The 19,646-nt window shown below is 39.6% G+C and overlaps 1 long non-coding RNA gene across 3 annotated transcripts in view; it reads right to left on the reverse strand.

Moving 5' to 3' along the window:
• The window catches only part of LOC117008213, a 76,748-nt gene that overhangs the window by 31,721 nt on the left and 25,381 nt on the right, over positions 1-19,646 (reverse strand). For all 3 annotated transcript variants that reach the window (XR_004420311.1, XR_004420405.1, XR_004420343.1), the window contains one exon: positions 11,072-11,232. This is a non-coding gene — a long non-coding RNA (uncharacterized LOC117008213). The remainder of the gene's footprint in view (positions 1-11,071; positions 11,233-19,646) is intronic.

Below are 19,646 nucleotides of genomic sequence, written 5' to 3' on the forward strand. Positions count from 1 at the left end.
GAAAGGACAAAGTCATAAAATGCACATTATGGTTGAAACAAAGGGAAAAAAAAAAAAAAGAAAGAAAGAAAACGGAGCAGTGCAAGGCAAAAGCTGACTTCAAACCTGTGAAAGGATTAAAGACCAAAATAAACTGAAGCAGGTATCAAATGCACTGGATGCCTAAGCAGTGAATTGGTTTTTTTGAATGCTTGACAAACTTATATGGGAATCTGGTAGCCAAAAAATATAACAAACATAAAAGCACTCTATTTGTTGTTGCTTAAAGAATAAAAAAGGCTATGTATGCAGCAGATGAGACCTGGTAATATGAAAAATATGTTACTATTTAGCACTGTGATCAATGTGTTCAAAGTATTGGTGGCATAAGTATTTTCTCCCTGTTAAAGCTGTGGCAAAACACAAAAAAGGAGAACAACAGATTCCCCAAATCCACCTCTATTTCTTCTAAGACTTTAATAAAAGTAAGAATTCTTCAACAGAACCATAGCCTAAGCACACATTCCTACCCCTTTTGGAAACCTAACTTTGAACTTCACTATCTTCATGTTTGCTAAAATTATTCTACATGCTGGTTTTGCCTGAACTACTTTATTAGAAATTGCTAGAGAAATTGAACTGCTTTATGAAGTACTTAAACCACTTGCATATCCTCTCCTTTACATGGGTCTTACAGATCATCTCAGTGGTGAACAGGTCAGACTCAAGTTTCAGCAGGGGATGGGCCAGGGACAAAAGGGACAACAGAAATTCTTTATGGCAAATGACCATAATTTCAATAATGACTTGGAAGATACGCATTTCGCAAACAAATCACCCTGGATGACAAATCCTTCACATAAGTACATTATAGCTAGTCAAAAGCGCACCCCCTTTGAGTCTATAAAAATATTCTGGGACTGGTTAGGACTACCCACATATTAACATTGCGTATTACAGTTGTTTCAAATGAAGATTTTCAAATTACACCAACAGGATCCTTTTTATGGGTAGCTGTATTGTGCGGGAGATAGACCTTGGAGAGCAGACAGTTCAGTGGAGAAGGCTGCTGTGAAGAATGACCTTCCTCTACCTTTCTTTTCATTTTTTTGTTAGTCAGCAGAACTCTTTAAGCTTATCACATTACACAATTACAGAAGGCAAAGCAGAAAATCTGTTCATTCAGGGTGCTCATACAGAAACCAAAGTCTATGGTTTTTCAATGCACCCCCAAATGAAAATGGAGCCCAGCAGTTCCTACTTCATAAGCAATAAGAAGACAGGGCAGAGAGCAGAGTGACTTTCCCAAAACTGTGCAATGGTTTGTTGACAAATGGAAGCAGAATCCACATCTCTTTGCAGTACTCTAATGCCTTTATCCCTGCCTGAACAAGTGGCCAAACTAAAATGCCATGAAGACCAGCTTAAAGTGATCACTACTCCTCATTATCCTGTACCCTCGTAATCATCCATTTAATTTGGAACCCAGAAATGGCAGCAATGGGAAGCAGTTCTTAACTGCCCTCCAGTTCAGGGACTTCATGTTGATAGAAAGCAGAAAAGATGGGGAGGCTGATCTCAAGCCTCCTCGTGTTGAATTGCAATATAATTTGGACTTTGGCAAAAACCTCCGTCTCCAACGAACTGTCATGGACTACATCTTTATAACCCTGAAGAGAAAAGTCACCAAAAGCTTTTTGACAAACCTTAAAACCACTGTCTGACTACGATTTACATAACTCTGTTGAGTACCAAACCTGGTCTGCAGCAGTGTTTAAATCACACAGGTCTGAACAGTAAGAATGTGGGTACAACAGAATGAAACATTTTCAGAAAAAAAGTGAGAGAATATGAGCAAATGCACATGTTTTTCTCACACTGCACGCTTTCCTCCTCACTTTGCCCTCTTTGGCAGTCCAGTTGAAAGGCTTGAAGTTGCTCTTTTGGCCCAGTTGAACCGCTAATTTATTTTCTTCACAGCAAAACTGGCAATATCTGAATTTTACAAGAGCAAAATAAACCAACAAACTGAGATTCTGTATAATCCCAGCATGGAAAAAATATTGGAAGTACTAACATTCTTTTCATTTAAACACCTGGGAAAAGCAGCTCCAAATTTTTAATTCAGCCTTAAGGTAACAATTGCAGAAACAGTAACTGAAATTGCAATTATTCTTATTGTGAGTGCTTTCTTATTGTTCAAAATTAACTTTGTCTTACCAAGCAGATGAGCTAAAAACGTATCTTTTATAAAACTAGACACAATGCAGTTGACTTCTCTTCCAGTGGGTTGGGGTATTCACTCATCAATTTAATAACAAATACAGGCCTGAGGTTCATTTTGAAGCTTTAAGCTTTATCCATGGCTTTCTCTGGAAAAATTCTCCATTTCAGTCCCACATTTTTGGGTTCCAAAGAACTGAACAAATTGCTAAAGTGTTTGCTCAAGCTAAGAAACCAGTTGGCTGGCACAATTTAAGAACAAAGTCTTGCATTTCTATGCAGCATCTTTAAAACTCCAACTTGATCACAAGGACAAGAGCAGTCACAATGCAGTAACTTAGCCCAAAATAGGTATGCAAATGTTGGCTATACTGGATCACCAAGCCACCTGCTAGAGGGTCATTTACATCTACTTAAACAGAACAAGCTTTACTGGAATGCAGACTGATTTCTTAAATATCTATTAGGATCTAGGCAGGACAATTTTAATTTCTTAATGTAAAAGGTCAAATTCTGCAATCCACACACTAATGAGAATTTTGAAGAGCTAAGAACAGAGCAGCATTAAGAACACCTGTATTCACATAATCAAATGAGTCTCCAAAATAAATGCCACAATCACTGTAAAGGCAGATGACTTATCTAATGTGCTTCTATGTGGGAATGAGGCTCACCCTACATGGCAAGTTTAACACCCTGCAGTCAATCCAGGTGAACAAGATTTCTGTACAATTGGAATCAGAAAGCTTTATCAAAGAAAAGGTTTTTTTGTCCTGCAAAGATAATAGATACCACTCAAGTGCCAAGTATGGCAATTTCTGTAATGCGATACATCTGCCGGCCTGTGATCACCACTCCAGAATCTGAAATCTATGGGCTGCCAAGAAACAGCCCCACCACAGAAAACATTTGATTGAAGTATTTTCACTACACAGGGTTGTGTCTGGCCCTGAATCTTCTCCCACCTCTGGTTCATGCCAGTATTGCAATGAATCCATTAAAAATAGTGGAGTTGCAGCAACATAAGCCTATAGTCTCCCTGCCTTTGGTGGAGTCATCTGTTAAAACAGAGGTCACCTTCCTTTGCTGGTCACTACTGAGACCAGCAGAAATCCATATGTGCCACAGAAACGGAGCCAGTGCCATTACTGCTGAATTTTCAATCAGAAAATTACAGGTGTAGGTAAGACAGCTACAGCAGAGACAGACCAGGCACCAACAGCTTTGTCCCCCTTTATATAAAGGATTTCCACAGAACTATTTTTCATACATTTCCTTGTGGGTCTTGTGATGGGCCATTCTGTGTAAATACTTCAGCAGGGCCTTTCTTTAGGAAGGTGATGTGTGATGAGGTGGAAGGGGTATAGCAGAAGAGGAGATCCTGGACACAACCAAAGCAATCTGAGACTTTGCTTTTCATTGTTTATTGGGAACTGACCATGAAAATACTGCTACAGATTTTATCATCAGTGTAGTAAAGCTGTCACTAAATAACCAGAGTGCTAAGAAACTGTAATGTCAGTGTACATCAGTCTTAAAAAGAGACACTTTTAAGAATTAGGTAATTAAAATATTGATGAAGCCTGTTTACATATCAGTATGTTTTTGCTTTCCTAAGAGTATTTTTTCTGCAGCAAATAAATATGTACCTGTATGAAATATATTCAACATGTAAAACCTAAAGGTAGAACATATGTGTCTGATAAATAGCCTGTTACAAATTTATTGTATTTCAGGATTGTTCCACTTCAGTTTATAATTTGGTTTATGTTCTTTTGAAACTGTTTTGGTAAAACTGGGATTAATTTAACACACATTTTATTAAAATTGTTTGCAGTAGGGTGAGACAAAATTATGAAGTACAGTAGACATTGAAGCATTGAGCTGCCTATAGTTTTTAGGACAACTAAAAATAAAGCATGTCAAACTGCAAATTCCACAAATTTCCTGCTTTCCTGGCACCAGCCACTTTGCCTCAGATGCATACTACAGTGAAAGGTCTTGTATACAATTTAGTTTTTCCTTAGAAAATATGATAGGTATATCATTGAATTATTTCCATGCAGCCACTGTGTACAAACAATAAAATTCTCAGTCCAACTCATTTTGTAAATATGCTGGAGCTGTTCAAGGGTACTCTGAGCTCATGTGATGGAAGTGATGGTCCTCAATGGTCAAAAGAAAGGAAAATTCTCTGCTGGGATTTTTCCATCTGGTTTACATTGCAGTCCAAACTTTACGGATCAAAGAAAAAGCATTTTCTCTTTTACCGTGTTATCTAACATGAGCCAAAGTATTTTTGGGTCTGTTCAGTGGAAAAGAAAGAGAGCACCACTTTATGGAAACTATCCCTATTTTTATTAGTTTCAAGTCACTTTTTAAAGTCATAATGTGTATTAATAGACATCAGCCATGTGAATGCTGGTACAGAGAGCTGAACAATGAAATCTCTGCTCCATTTTTATTTGGTTCTTAGAAAAGCTGTGACTACCATTCCTAGAAAGATAATAACATGGCTGTGAGCTTAGAGGCAAACATAAGCAAATTTCTGGCTTTTTGCATCTACAAATCAGTAACAGAGCTACCGAATTCTTTTAGCTGTAAGGCCATCTAGCCTTTAAGTCCTGAGCTGAAATACAGCAATCTAGAAGGCATTTAGTCATAGAGAGCTTTGACTTGAAGCCTTCAAAGCCAGACATGCTCTACTTTCTTTCCATTCCAGACACTTTCTTCTAATTCTTCTTAGTTATATCAACAATCCCTCTAAGTCATAAGTTCTGATGCTCACTTCTGGTTAGCTGGCACTTTCCTTGCTGCCTAGTTAGCAGAGTTGGGGTAGGGATAGAAAAAGAGACTTCTAAAAGAGAGAAATAAAACCAAACAAACAAAAAAATTCCAGTGTGCAAGAAACATGGACTACTCTGAACTTTCCAGGAATGTAACAAATGAAATTATAGAATCATTTAGGTTGGAAAAGACCCAGCAATAGGACTAGAGGAAAGGGGAAGAGACTGATGCATAGGAAGTTCCACGTGAATATGAGGAAGAACTTCTGTACTGTGTGAATGCCCAGGCACTGGAACAGGCTGGTCAGAGAGGTTGTGGAGTCTCCTTTACTAGAAACATTCCAGAACCATCTGGATGTAATCCTGTGCCATGTGCTCTAGGATGACCCTGCTTGAGCAGCGAGGTTGGATCAGATGGCCCACTGTGGTCCCTTCCAACCTAATCCATTCAGTGATCACAAAATTCAACCATAAACCTAAAACTGCCAAGTCCACAATTAAGCCATGCCCTTAAGTGCCACATCTCTAAGCGTCTTAAATAGCACCAGGGATGGTGACTCCAGTCTTCCCTGGACAGCCTGTTCCAGCACTTCACAATTCTTCAGTGAATAAATTTTTCCCAATATCCAATCTAAACATTCCTTGGCACAACCTGAGGCTTATTTCTCTTGTCCTGTCCATTATTTCCTGGGTGACCAACACCCATCTTGATATGACCTCCTTTTAGGTAGTTGTAGAGACTGAAAAGGCCCCCCCATAGCCTCCTTTTCTCCAGGCTGAATAATCCCAGCTCCTTCAGTCACTTCCCATATGATTCTTCACCAATGTTTTCATCCTCTGAATGGACTCCAGAGACTCAATGTCTTTTGTGTAATTACATAGTTTTTCCATGACACGGTACAGAGTTCCAAAAAAGCCCCACTGCCAAACAAAACACCTAAAAACCACACAAAAAAGCACAAAGCACACATAGGTTTTGTATTTTCTTTTTCTTACGCATTATAGAGACTTTTAGTAGCTATAACTTTCCAGAGAATCAAAGTATGTCAGCTGTGCGGCCAAACACTTTCTTCTTGACTGCTTACATCTTTTAGTCACATCAGTGTTTTAATGGGGATCAGAAACCCAAACTTTTTAAAACTTACTGGATTCAAACTTGGAAGAAACAAAGATTTATTAGATGTACAGACTGTACCTATCAGATCTTGGTGGGAAGACTCTCAGACAGCAAGTAGCACAAGCAACTGAGTGTGCTTATTCTACAAAGTCTGAAGCAGCCCAACTTTGCAGGAGGCAAGCAGCACAGGTGGGAGGAATGCAGTGTCCAACTGTTGGGAAAAACTTGTCTGTCTGCAGAAAAAACAGACATTTTTACACCAGTCTGTGAAATGGAAAAAACTATACCCTAAACTAGTCCAAAGTTCATATATCGCAAATAAAGGAAATTTCAGCTAAGGAAAGGGAAAAAGATCAGAATTCAAGAGCTAAATACTTCCACTGATTGGACTATTATGTTGGATTTAGATGAGATGATTATTACAAACAGGACATGACTATATTGATTAATGTGACATCTGAATCTAAAATATTTTGCAGAAAGTTGACTCATGTGGAATACAGATGGATGAAACTTCAGGCAGACTCCCTGAAGAAATGAAGGAGAAATGAAGTCTTGAGAAATAGAAAAGTTTGCAATTGCCTATGGAAATGGAATAGCTGTTCTTGTGTTGAAAACATATCAAAGTGTATATTTCACTTAAAGACATGATAGTGCAGAGGATGAGAAAACCTTGAAAATGGGAATCATTTCTGTAGGAGGAAGAAAATAGAGCACAGCTGTGCATTAAAGCTGATGTTCTGTAACAATGGGTGGCCACCAAGAGGAGAAGGCCATCCTTCCCCATCTTCCTTTGGAGTTGCAGCATCTGCTGTCCTCCCATGCATCATTCCAGCTTGTTCAGCTGGAAGCTCCATCAGTCCAGCTTGCTCACCTCCATCAGAACTAGCTGCTGCTGTGGGCGATTTAGTGTGGTGTGTGCCTGCCTTTATCAGATATTTAGCAGCTGTTTACTGTAACTAAAACAGGGGGGAGGGTAGGGGGGGAAAAACCACATATCCTGGTGGCAGCCAACAGTTACACAAGTTCTGCACAATGTAAAAATTGGTGTAAGCAAGTGGACACCAAAGGAAGAGAAATTGCCAGCAAGTAAAGAAGACACTCCATTACTGTCTGCTTTTAGCGTTAGAAAACTTCTTTAAATAAATCCACTGCTGGAAACTTTGTTTAAAACAGAAGAGACATAGTGAAAACAGTCTGAAATTATAACACTGGTGTGTGCAAACAAATGTTAAATCCACGGTACAAGTCTGGCCTGGGACTTCTTGGTAATGTTGGCCCTGAGTAGTGGTCACTATCCAGATCTCCTAAAGAATATGTGATACATAAATTCTATATTTAATACCTATGACAAACCAGCTAAGCATAATGTCACGCATTGGATCACAATTTGATTGTTATGTTTTGTGACAGCTGTGATTTGAATGATATTACTTCATAAGCAGGGAATTATAATTGAGCTGTATTGTGAAAAAGAGTGTCAACATTGTTCAAATAACATTTTAAAAACCTGATAAACTAAGTTTGCATAGGTAGGGAGTATTAACCTGCAGGACAACACATCTGGGACTATCACCTGCTGAAATCCTTTATAATAAAAGTCTTGGAAATAGGCCACTATCACTAAAAATAGGAGTAAGTTCTTGCAAATACAATGACAAAAAGTGAGACAAAGGAAAGCAATACAGGCACGGGTCTATGCACATATATAGTATCAAAAACATAGTCTTCATCCTTCATCCAAGAGGCCTCTGTATCTTAAGAAGCTGCTTCTGTGAGTTGACTGTTCTGGTTCTCGATACAACACAGGCCTCTGTATTTTAACTCCTGCATGGTACTGGGTTTTAGCTTCCAAAAAGCCACAGCAGCTTTTCAGAGCAAATGAAACAATGACTTGAGACAAAAAAGTGTTGCAGAAAAAAACCCCACACCTAAACCAGATGACATTGAAGTGAAAGTCAGTGTGGTATTGAAGGTTGCATAAGAGTTAAAAACATATAGCCAGCATTTAAATTCTGTAGACCTGTGACAGGAGCAGGGGAACATATAATGAGTCAGGGGAACGTATAATGAGAGGCTTCAGGTTTTTGTGAGTCCCCAGGTATGCACATATTATTACATGCTGAAAAAATAGCAAACCATGAATCTAGAAAGAGCAAGCATTTCTCTGGCAATTGCAGCATGGGCTAATTTCTAAAGGAACTCTATAATCCTCAGTGGAGCAGCAAAGTGAGCCAAAGGAGGAGAAAAATGATATCTGAGAATGGAAGTGAATGTAGGTGGAACTAAGAAAATCTAGCACACTCTTTTAGTATTGATTCCCAATAGAGCCCAATCATGATCATCTTGGGGTGTGATTTTTTGTTCAGGTCTCGAAAAAGCAGGATATAGGAAATAAAAGAAAATGGAATTCTTCACTAACCCCAGGATTAGAAGATTTAGAATAACTCATAGTGTATTGAATGTTGGCTCCTCTGCTGCTTATGGAACTGCAGAAGAGACTTTAATGTATTCACCTGTTTAATGAAACTGCAGATTAAAGTTTAATATATTCTTTTATCATGCATACAATTAAACCAAAAATTTGTAGCTGATTGTGAATTGTTTACTAATGAGATTAACAATTGCCTGCCATATCCATTTGAGACAGGTCAGCAACTACATAGTCTGTCTTCTGGGTAGATATGCAAGAATAATTTACAATCGGAAAGGATGTCTTAGGAAGCATATTCTCTTGGAGAAAGTTGGCAGTGGATAGAGAGACAGAAGTTTAAAAAGGCATTAGACATTTCAGACACATAAACTTTCCTTTTGAGGACAGTTTACATTGCCTGATATGTCCTTTTGTAAAATATTATCTTTATTGGCCAGAGGCCCAATTCTCTGGTCACATTCACAGACACCTCTCATGTGAGAACAGACTCAGACACAGAGGATGAGAATCAGTTCTTGATGTGTGTATCTTGGATAACAGAAAGAGGAATAATAAAACAAATCCAACCTCATTCTATGAAATAAATATCACTGCCAGCTTATTGCAGATACTTGTAGACAAGATGCTCAGCAGATGTGCAAGTGTATAGTATTACTGACTTCAGTAGCACAAATACAGCTTATCCTGGGCAGAGCAAAGCATTGAAACTTCATAGTTAGCAAGTTTCAGTGGAGGTTTGCATGAATAATGCTCAGATTGCTGAGCCTTTTCCAGAGAGCAAAACATGGGGCTAAACTAAATTTTTTTAAATTAAGTGAATGATTGCCCTCCAAAAATAGATGCCTCTCACGGAGTAGAAGTTTGCCTCCTGCTTCAGCTAAAAGAAAACCTCACAACTCCAAAACTTCTCTCCAATGGCCCTACATGAGGCTGACAAAGGACATATTCCTGTATGTCTGGATATACAGCTGGCCTGCTGTCATAACTTCTGTTCTCTGTTGCTGAGGAATTTTATTTGGCGTGTAAAGTGGTTGCATCCCTGCCCCATAGGAGGGGCTTTGTGCAGACCTGTGCTGCCCCATCCTCATGGTCCCAAGCCTGCAGGGACAAGGGCAAACAGCCCTGGCAATGCTAACCACGTTTTCATGCAGGTGGGCTCTGGGCAGCCACAGGGACTCACCACAGGTGAGCAAACCAAGGAGCAGCTCAGCTGCAAGACTGTCCTAAGGGAGCCCCAGGGAGTGCTGAGGGTCTCTCCCTCTATCAGCCAAGGGACTTGGCAGTGCAACCCAACACAACTGCCAGGGAATTTATGCCTTGGAAGAGTTAAAGTGAACTGATAGAATTTCAACCACCCAGGGCAAGACACAAAGCCATTTTTGTGCATTGTTAAAAAGCCCTACATGGGCTGAAGTCTGCCGTTTTTGACAGTACCTAGCTGCCCAGCATAGGGAGATAACACATCTCCTCACACACGATCCCACAAACTGTAGAGCAGTCCTGGCAGCAGAGCTGCCCCATGTCTACCTGGGCAGGCCAAGTGTTTGTACTTTACAGCCTACAATAGCAAACACATGAGGCCAGCTGACTGCAGTCAACAGCACCTCAGCATCCCAGACCAGATTTGGGTTTTGTCTTCATTAGACATTCAAGGTGCTTGTGGCAGTTTTCTGCTGGCTCTTGAAGACAAAAGCTTTTTCCCAAAGGATTGGTTGATCAAACTGAATTACCTGCTTTGGGCTTCGTCCTTAAGATGACCTTCATAACTTGCTGAAGCAAAAGGGATAATTTTTTCCTTTGGAAAATTTAAAACAGGCAGTTAACCTCAGCCGTGTGTATCTACATTAGGAATATATTTTTACTACATTATTGAAGCCTGCTGCATAAATTACACTTTGCAATCCTATGCCAGAAGCTGAGGGGTAGACTAATTTTAACAAATCATCATCACCATCCTCTCATCTCTTACTTATGGGCTGCACTAATTTTAAGGGGATAAATTCACCACAGCAGTCAGGGTTCTATTTTCTAGCTTAATAAAAAACCCAAAAAACAAACCAAACAAAAAAACCCCAGCAAACCAACACAGAACTATGTAATTACATAATGCAGAAATACTTTCAACTCATTACTATACTGAAAAAGCAAATAAAAAGCTCAAGTTTAATGTGCTCAGAGTTTTTGCTTGGAAAATTGCTTAGTACAAAAAACAGTGATGCAAGAAAAGCCCCTTTGGGCTTTAAGGCATGACTCAGAAGCCATGAGATATTGCTCCCTCTGCAAACTGACACGGGCTGCACCTTCCCTTTATGGTGTTGCAGGTGACACTGGCAGCAGGTTAAGGATCACTCCGGAGTACAGAGCTAACCATGGAAACCCCAGCAAAGAAGGATTCTATCAAAAACCCTGGGGTTAATGAACCATGCAGCAGCACCTTGAGACTCTCATTTCATTCCAATGAATGCTTGTAATTGGGAATTAAAACCACCAGCAAAGCTAAAACCATGAAAGGAGGAAGAGATTTACACTCACCTGCATGGGGAGTTTTGAATCCCTCATTCCTTCAAGACAGACTCTTAACTCACCCAGCAGGAACTGTGGTTTGCCAGAATGCTTTAACCATACAGATTTTCCACATGAACGCCCTCTACACATAATTTGTACTCCATGGGCTGTGTTACCCTGGGTGGGATCTGCAGACAAAGAAAAGCAAAGGTGAACCCATATTTAAGTAGTTTTTATTCACTTCTGATTTTACCATGACCTTGGAGAGCATACTTCTTTTTTCCATATTATACATACTCATGCACACCTATGGGAATTTTTTTTTATTCTGAAGTTTGTATTGTTGTTTTTGTTATAAGGTCTATAAAAGAAAGATTTCAGGAAGCTGCTACTTTTTCTTCCTAAGATCACAAAAAAGCTCCAGAGTCAGCCTCCTCTTTGTTTTTTACTTTTATCTTTTAGAAAATGAAGAAATAAATTCAACAGGTAAGATGAGTTAAAGCATATATCTCTGAGTTTTTTAATTAAACTGTTTGCTCTTTCTGGCTTTGGAGGCTTGGGGAGCTGCAATTTGAAGCACTAGCTCCCATTTTATTCCAAAGCATTTTACCAGAAACTGTGGTCAGATTAATGCTGCTTTTCATGGGAATTTTGATTATAGGTTAGCACAAGAAATGCAGGTCATCTGGGGAGCAATGCTGTACAGAACTGAAGCATGAGCCTGTCAAACTTTAAATATCATGAGGCTCTGCCAGAGGAGAGGGACACAGGCTCATTCTGCTCTGAGCTAGAAGGAAATATTCCTACTCTGTACAACAAACTATTCCAAAATATTTTGATCAGCACCATAAAAACAATCTGATTTAATGCTTTCCTTCACTTGCCATTCTGTGAAATACACCTTCAGGCTTTTCACCCTAACTGGACATTTTGCTTTTGAAATAATCTGGGTTTTCCAACAACCAGCTAGTTCGCTTCTCCATGAGCTCTAAGAAGACCAGCTCATCTCTTTCTCCTTGGCAGAGGTGGTAGGATGATGGACTCAGCATTCCAGCTAGGAAGCTGCACTCCAGAGCAGCTGGAGACCCCAGTGCATGTAATTTGAAAAGGCAAATAATGAGCTTTTCTTAATACATGTCTTTGAGAAAAATGTAACTCTAATCCCCATGGTCACATAACACAGTGAACACTAGCAACGTCATTTAAAAGCATGTTTTAAAGGAACAGATAAAAAAAGCAGAGCCAAGAGGTATAGAAATGTGTTACTGTAAACCAGCTACATCAGTAAAAGGTTGAATTCCCACGACTAGGAGAAGCAGAGATTTCTACCAAGGCTGAAAACAAGTTCCTTGTAGCAACACCTGAGAAAAACATGACACTGCAAGGAATCATAGTTCCCACATCCCCAACATGGCTGAGCAGCCACCCAAGTGATGGAGCATCACACACCTAATTCCACAAGGAAAAAGCCCACAGAGTAGAGGTGTGAAATAACCACTAAAGGGCAGGTGGGAAAGAGCTCTGTTAATGCTCTGGCAGCACAAAATTGGAGGTTGTTACATTCCCTGTTATTTAGGTCTTTATGAACTGGGAGATTGAGTTTGATCTCGGATCTCCCATGGCAGCAGCATAGGGACCCAGAGCACTAGCAGGGCTGAGCACCTTGACGTGACTGGCCTGACAAAGGAATTTCACTGTCTCAAGTTTCTGATCAGTGGGATGTCCAGGATTGTTCAGATCAGGAAGATGTTTCTTCCCCTCCTTTAGTTCAATTTCAATATAAAGTAAATGCAGAAGCTTCCAGCCTGGAGACATTTTGACTGTTTAACATATAAAGGTCTGTCTGGGACAACAGAATAATTGAACACAGGGATAAGAAAAAAGACACGGGCAATTTGACCAACTAGAGATGTCAGAAAGGGGAGAAGAGTTACTGACCTTTTTTTTTTTATGTTAGAACATGAGCAGGCACAACCCACAAAGATGTCTGGTCTGCTTTCTGAAGACAGTAATAAAACCCAAGAACAAGCATGATACAGCATTTCCTTATTACTGAGAAATTGAGGCAGATGTGGATATTCACATGACCTAATTGCTGATGCCTACAATAAGTCTTTCAGGTTTTCTACAGATAACAGCGAGAGTCCGATGCACCTCCTAAGGGTCAGTCAGTTAATCTAAATTATACTCTTGCTCTAAGTCCTCAATAAAGGAAACATCTCTGTCTCCATTAATAATGCTTGATCTAGGAGTGCAATCAGTGCCAGAAGTTTGATGCTGTTTGTACTACAAGATTGTCTTTTCTCTTTGTAGTGTCAGAACTGTAGAGCGGGCTGTTCTCTGATCTTTGCTAATGGTTTCTGTCTGCTTTCAAGCAAAAGAAAAGCACAGGTTGCATCTAGTTTGTGATTAGATATCAACACATTGGTACCAGATACACACATTGCAAATAGTAGTTTTACAAATAAAGACAAGCTAAATATTAATAAGCATGACAAAGTCTTCTTCATGGGGGCCTACTTGCAGAAAACAGAGGGGTGTGCAATCACAGGGCATCCACGGTAGAAACCAGCAAGGCAGCAAGTAATTTTCAAGCCTAAAATAAAGATAAAAGCCAAGTGGAAACATACTTCACAAAACTTCTCCTTTAAGCTGCCTTCCTCCTAAGGAAAAAATACCCTGACAAATGTTATTGTGCAAAGTTCTGTAGAAAAATTGTAAAAACCAATTTTTTATTAAGGTTTCCTATGTTAGAAAAACAATTAATTTTTTTCTCCAAGTTTAGTTTACCTAACAAAAAATATTTAAATATAGGAGAAGAAAAAGGGAAAAGAAATTAATAAGAAAGGACTTTAGGCTCTAGAAACATTTTTTTCTGTAGTGAACTCAGAGTGACCGAAGTTCGTAACATAAGTTGAGCATGCAATATTTTCCACTGCTTACAGTTCCCTTCTGAACTTCCATTTTGTGGGAATACACTTGGATCATTGCTGACCTGTCTTTGGAAAAGGCTCACTGTGTATTTTGGCTTGGCTTCCTTCCATTTCTACTCTTCTAAGTCTGTTCCCCATTTCAACATCTCTTATTGCCACATTGCCAAACACGTTACACAACCCCAGAGAAGCAATTTATAGGAATATTAGTAATTCAGCTGTGACAAAACAAGCACTTTCTCCTTTTAACAGATCATTCTCTCCTGGGAATCATAGTTATGTAGCTGTTTGCTCCCTTGTTTACAGCATTGCACTGGATGTGGTATTTAAACAGGCAAACGACCCAAAGTATTATAAACCTGTGAAAGCCAGAGCTCAGCAGCAGCTTTCAAAGTAAAACCTGGCTGGAAATATCCTGTGAAGATTTTTTTAACAGAGCCTGCAAGAGTCTCATATGTGAGTGTGTAACCTTCCTATAGCAAATCAAATCAAACCAAACACACAATGTAACAGAGAGATCCTGATTTGACGTCTGTAGCCTGAGGCAGCCTCATCCTGATGAGTCTCCTCAGCACTTCGGGAATGTAACCCATCACCAAGTACAGGGCACTCTTAAAATGCCAGCAGATACACGGGTATGAAGCTGCATAACTTAGCCCAGGACTGGAATTGCCCATAAATTATAAAAGGCTTAAAATCAGTCTTTATTAAAGTACTGAAATTCACAACTGTTGCCTGAACTTGTAAGCTCTGTTTACAAGAACACTGGCTCCCATGAGATACTCCAACAGGCCATCAGTTTGCTAGGTCAAAGACCTTAGTTTTCAATATCTTATTGGAAAATTACATCAAGTTAAATGTCAGTTTCTCTGGAAAAAGATGACCCCTTTTATGTGAGCTTAAAACCTGAGCCACATCAAGACTTTTTCATCCATCACTCACAAAACAAAAGTTTCTGATTCATAAAAAGAAGTGAGTTTTCTAAACCTCAGTTGTTGTTTTTACCCTGTTTCAAATATTGCCACTCCTGCAGAAGAGCTTGTCAGATGGAGTATCTACCTGCTAGAGTTTACAGGCTGACACATTAATGTGAAATAAGATTACTGATTTTGAATTTATGCATTGTTTACAAGTTGCAGCTCATGGTCACATTTATTTCTGCTTGGCACTGATAAAGACCTCTGTAAAAAAATTGGTGGTCTGAATTAAGGGCAGTAATTGCTCAAGCTGTTTCCATTAATTCAATCTTCAAGTCAACCCAAAGGAAGCCCTGTAGCTGTACTCTGCTCTACCATGATCACATTCAGCCTCCATCATGCACTTTGTATAACCTAACACCAAACTTCAGCAGACAACTGTAGTCAAGAGATACTCAAACTCTTCCAGGAATGAGAAAGAAGTCTAGCAAGACCCTCTGAGCCAAGAAGCATAGCCAAGGGCAGAGCAGTGAACTGCTGAGGCTGATGGTTTTCTGATACCTAGGTCTGCTAAAAGCAGCATGCCCACCCTCAGCTGTAACCACAGAAGGAGATGTTCTCACAGACACAAAATGACATTTTTCTATGTAAGGCTACCGAAGCAATCCAACACAGTTTTTACTTGGTTCAGTATCAGATTTTATGTTTTCCTGAGCCAAACTGGTGAGCTCTACAATCTGCCAAACATTGACACCACATGTCACCACAGAGAGGACTTCATCAGAAAGACATACTCAGATGCAGGTAAAAAAAAATATCTCCATCACTGCTTCCATACAGTTACCAACAACATCCTCAGCCTGGGAGCATGCATAAATAATAACACCCACACACCCATGCCTGGAGTGACAGATAGCATTCTCACCATGTGTCACTTCCTTTTGAAATCCTTGAGATATCTATCACTGATGTCTTTTCTGGCTTCAACTGGTGCCTACACCTCTAGGAAAATACCATCAACATCACTGCATGGGCAGTGGGACATTTAGCTACTGGGTGGCATGCAGTCAGCATGCAGTGACTGTCCAGCCAGCTTAACTGGACATTTCACCCATCACCTCCTCATCTGAGAGCATGTTGTCCCTGGTTATGAGCAGTTACTGCATGCATTTTGATTGGGGATCAGCAGGAATGTGTGTGTAGGGACAGTGCTTGGCACGATGGGCCCCGAATATCTCAGGGGATCTAGTCCAGCCTGGAGCAGAGAAAGCAGTTTGTTACTGTGCCACTGGATCCATACACTTCAGCTTGTTTGGTCTGGGAAATACAAGCTTCTCTTTATTTGCCATCTGCTTCAGAGGTGAAGCATAAAAAAAAAAAATTACCAATCTTATCAGTAAAATTGAGGAGAAATGATGAAGCACAGGGCAGGAATGGGAGTGAGGGGCAGAGGGAAGCAGAAATGTCATTGACTGCTCCCAACAAGGCAGCCGAATTGTGTAATACACCCCCAGTTTCTAAATGTCAGCACTAATGAGTAGGTTTTCTCCTGCCTGTGTGAGTTTTCCATCTTTCCAGGGCAGAACTGAAGGCTATGTAGGCAGTAACAAGGGAATGAGTAGGCAAACCAAGTGACAGATATTTGTAAAAAAAAAAAAAAAAAAAAAAGACAGAAAATTCCCACATCCTCTTCAAGGATTTTAGTTGCTATAGAATCACAAAAATAGTAATAGGCTATAAAAGCATTGTAAACCAATAACTTTCACTGTCCAAACTGGAGCAGGGGTAAATAGGAGAAAAACACAAGACTAAGGCCAGATCCACAAGGTGTTGGGAGCTTTTGGGACAGAGGAAAATAGATTTGAGCCCTTCTGTGTGAACTTTCTGGGAAATAATAAAGTTAATGAAAAACTGTCATGTTCAAGCTCAATACTGAGATTTACTGATGGCTGTGCCAGCACAGTATGATCTGTCAATTTGCTGGCTACCCCTAGCAACAAATACTTGGACTTTCTCTAGCAAGGATATTATAACCACATTCAGGATGAAATACAGTACATCCTAATATAACAGGACCTTATTAAATGTGTCACTGAGAAACAGGAATGATTTTTAGTTTCACCTTTGACAAAGGGTGATGGTATAGCAAGGGGGTGTTTGCAGAATTTTCTTCTGCTCCAAGACACTTCTTGCATAATTAGTGGTCTTGCACTGTGCAGCTATTCAATTTATACCTTCCCTAGTGAGCAGTGCCATGTAACCACAGCATTCAGGTAGCAAATAATAGTTTGATTTTCCATGTTTGTATTTTCCATATTCAGCAGAGCAGATACTTTATTTCCATTACATTTTCCAACCACTCTTTGTTCTTCCATGGCTGACATAAAAGAGGATAGTTAACTGATACATTTCTGCCACATTGCAAAGCTCATTATCTAGATTCTAAAGAAACTTTCTCTTTGCTCTGAAAAGTGAAGAAGAAAAAGTACCAAATGAACAATCCTATTTATTGTGCCATCTATGAACTTGTGATAACAATACTGCAATTCTGTCCCAAATTATCAGTTGTTCCTCCTGAGATGACTGACTTGAGAGTGAATACTCCCACTCAACAGTTTCTTTTCTTCCAAATAAATTCATAGATTTTAGGTATGTTTGTCTTTCTCCAATATCTCAATATCCTTAAGCAGTAACTAAAGACAAGAAGATTGCTGCTTTTCAAAGAAGCCAATCCAGTGAGAGTTCACCTCTCTATCCCTTTAAGTGTATTAATAGAAATAGAAGACAGAAGGTCCCCCGCAAATATATGGATAATACAAATCCATAATAGTAGGCACTGGCCCTCATGGTTGCAGGGACTAATGCATCTGTTTACATCTCTAGAGCTCTGATCTCAGTGATCACTGAGGATCACTGACTTCAATCTGCCATTAAATCTCTGCCCTACCATGTTTCTACCAGCACTGTCCAACAAAAATATTGAAGAATTGTGATAAAAAAATAAGTATTTTAACTTGGTTTTGTACTTATTTGTGACCTATGTGACAACCTACTTTAATATGGCTTTTAACTTCCTCTGAGAAAACACTTCTGACTCATTAAAATTACCCACACTCAAAAAATCCCAAAACAACCCAGATCCAAAAAACTATCCAAAGATCCCAATCCCAAAACAAACCAGGGAGGACAGGTTGGGTTTGCTGTCCTTTATGCTTATGAATATTTGGTAGACATAGGGTCACTTCCTAACTGATTGCTTTGCACATTATCTGCTTAGAGCAGAGAAAGGGAACCGGATGACACCAGAGAGCATTTGGTTTACAATTTTTCCCAAGAACTCCTGTTGGCTAGTCCAAGCAACACCTATGTTTTTAAAAACCCACATTAGCTTCTTGATAATATCTTATTGACAACTTAGTAATATCTTCCTCTGGCATTTGATACGTTTGCTGTTTGAAAGAAATTACAGTAACTATACAAACCCACACAAGATGGAATTTTAATCAGAAGTGGATTCATAGTTTCCATCTTTGATTTGTAGCAAGTTAGAAATTGGAGATTTTTGTGCTAACCCACAAAGGCATCATAAACTGAAGAATTGGAGGGTCAGGAATCAGAAAAAATTATTTCAAAATATACTGTCTGAAGTTAAGAGCTGATAGCAAGGTTAACGCTGTGAGGATTATGAATCACACACTGCAGAAATAACAAAAAAAAATTGAGGCTTTATTTCTATCCACCCCTGCCCCCCGCTTTTGTAAAATCTATTTAATCAGGGAGTATTTCTCTCAATTGGGTTAACAGAGCTCCAAATAAGGTCTAAAATATATTCTTCTATTCCCTTAACTTCCTGATGAAGAGCTCACTTTCACACCAAGCTAAAACACAAGTAGCTCAAGAGATCACTAGAGGATGGATAGACTGAAGCTTTTCAGAGAAATTCAACATTCAAAAAAGGTGAAACATATTAGTAGATAAGAAATAGCATTAATATCCTGTACTGCTTGTATTGCTTGCAGTCTCAGAGGTTTGCAGAATGGAAAACTGGGACACTGCTGATTGATGCTTAATTCACTTCCAGATGTAAGTTATTGTTTTTATCACCTGTATCTCAGGGGAGCTGTTGAATCAAATAGGCACTTCTCTCACAGGGAAAAAAGATGCTAGAAAAGTAAGAACAGCTATACTAGGCCAGATTGCTGCATCCTCCAGCTCACTATCCTTTCTTACCCAGAGACCAGTAAGAGATGCTGAAGTCAGACTGTCAAAACAGGCTAAGCAGACAGTGGTGCTTTGCCAGAATGCACTCCTAGCAATCAACAGCTTCAGAACTTCCCAAAGGAAAAGCACATGCTCATGTGTCCTAAGAGCTAATGGACTTCGCTTCTATGAGTTCCTCTGTTCGTTTTTTGAACCTGGGTAGAGTTTCAGTCCCCACAATACCCTGTGGAAAAGGCTGCCAGAGCTTAGCTAGGGATCATGGAAGAAAACTCCCCTGCCTGTTCTGAACTTTTCAACCTGTTTCTTCACTTGGCAGCATATAACAGCAGTGGAGAAAAAGGTGAATGACTTTTCCCTGTCTACCTTCCCTGCTACTCTTTATTTGATAGCTCTCTGTCATAGTCTTTCCTCCTAGTAATTTTTTTCTCATGATGAAGACCTATAACCTGTTAAGCCATGCCTTGGAAAGAAGCCACGCTATCTCTGATCACTGGGGCCTTCTTTTTTTGTATCCTTTCTCTTTACTCATCA

This window comes from Catharus ustulatus, chromosome 1 (assembly GCF_009819885.2).
Source record: "Catharus ustulatus isolate bCatUst1 chromosome 1, bCatUst1.pri.v2, whole genome shotgun sequence".
In the NCBI taxonomy this organism is placed as follows: domain Eukaryota; kingdom Metazoa; phylum Chordata; class Aves; order Passeriformes; family Turdidae; genus Catharus; species Catharus ustulatus.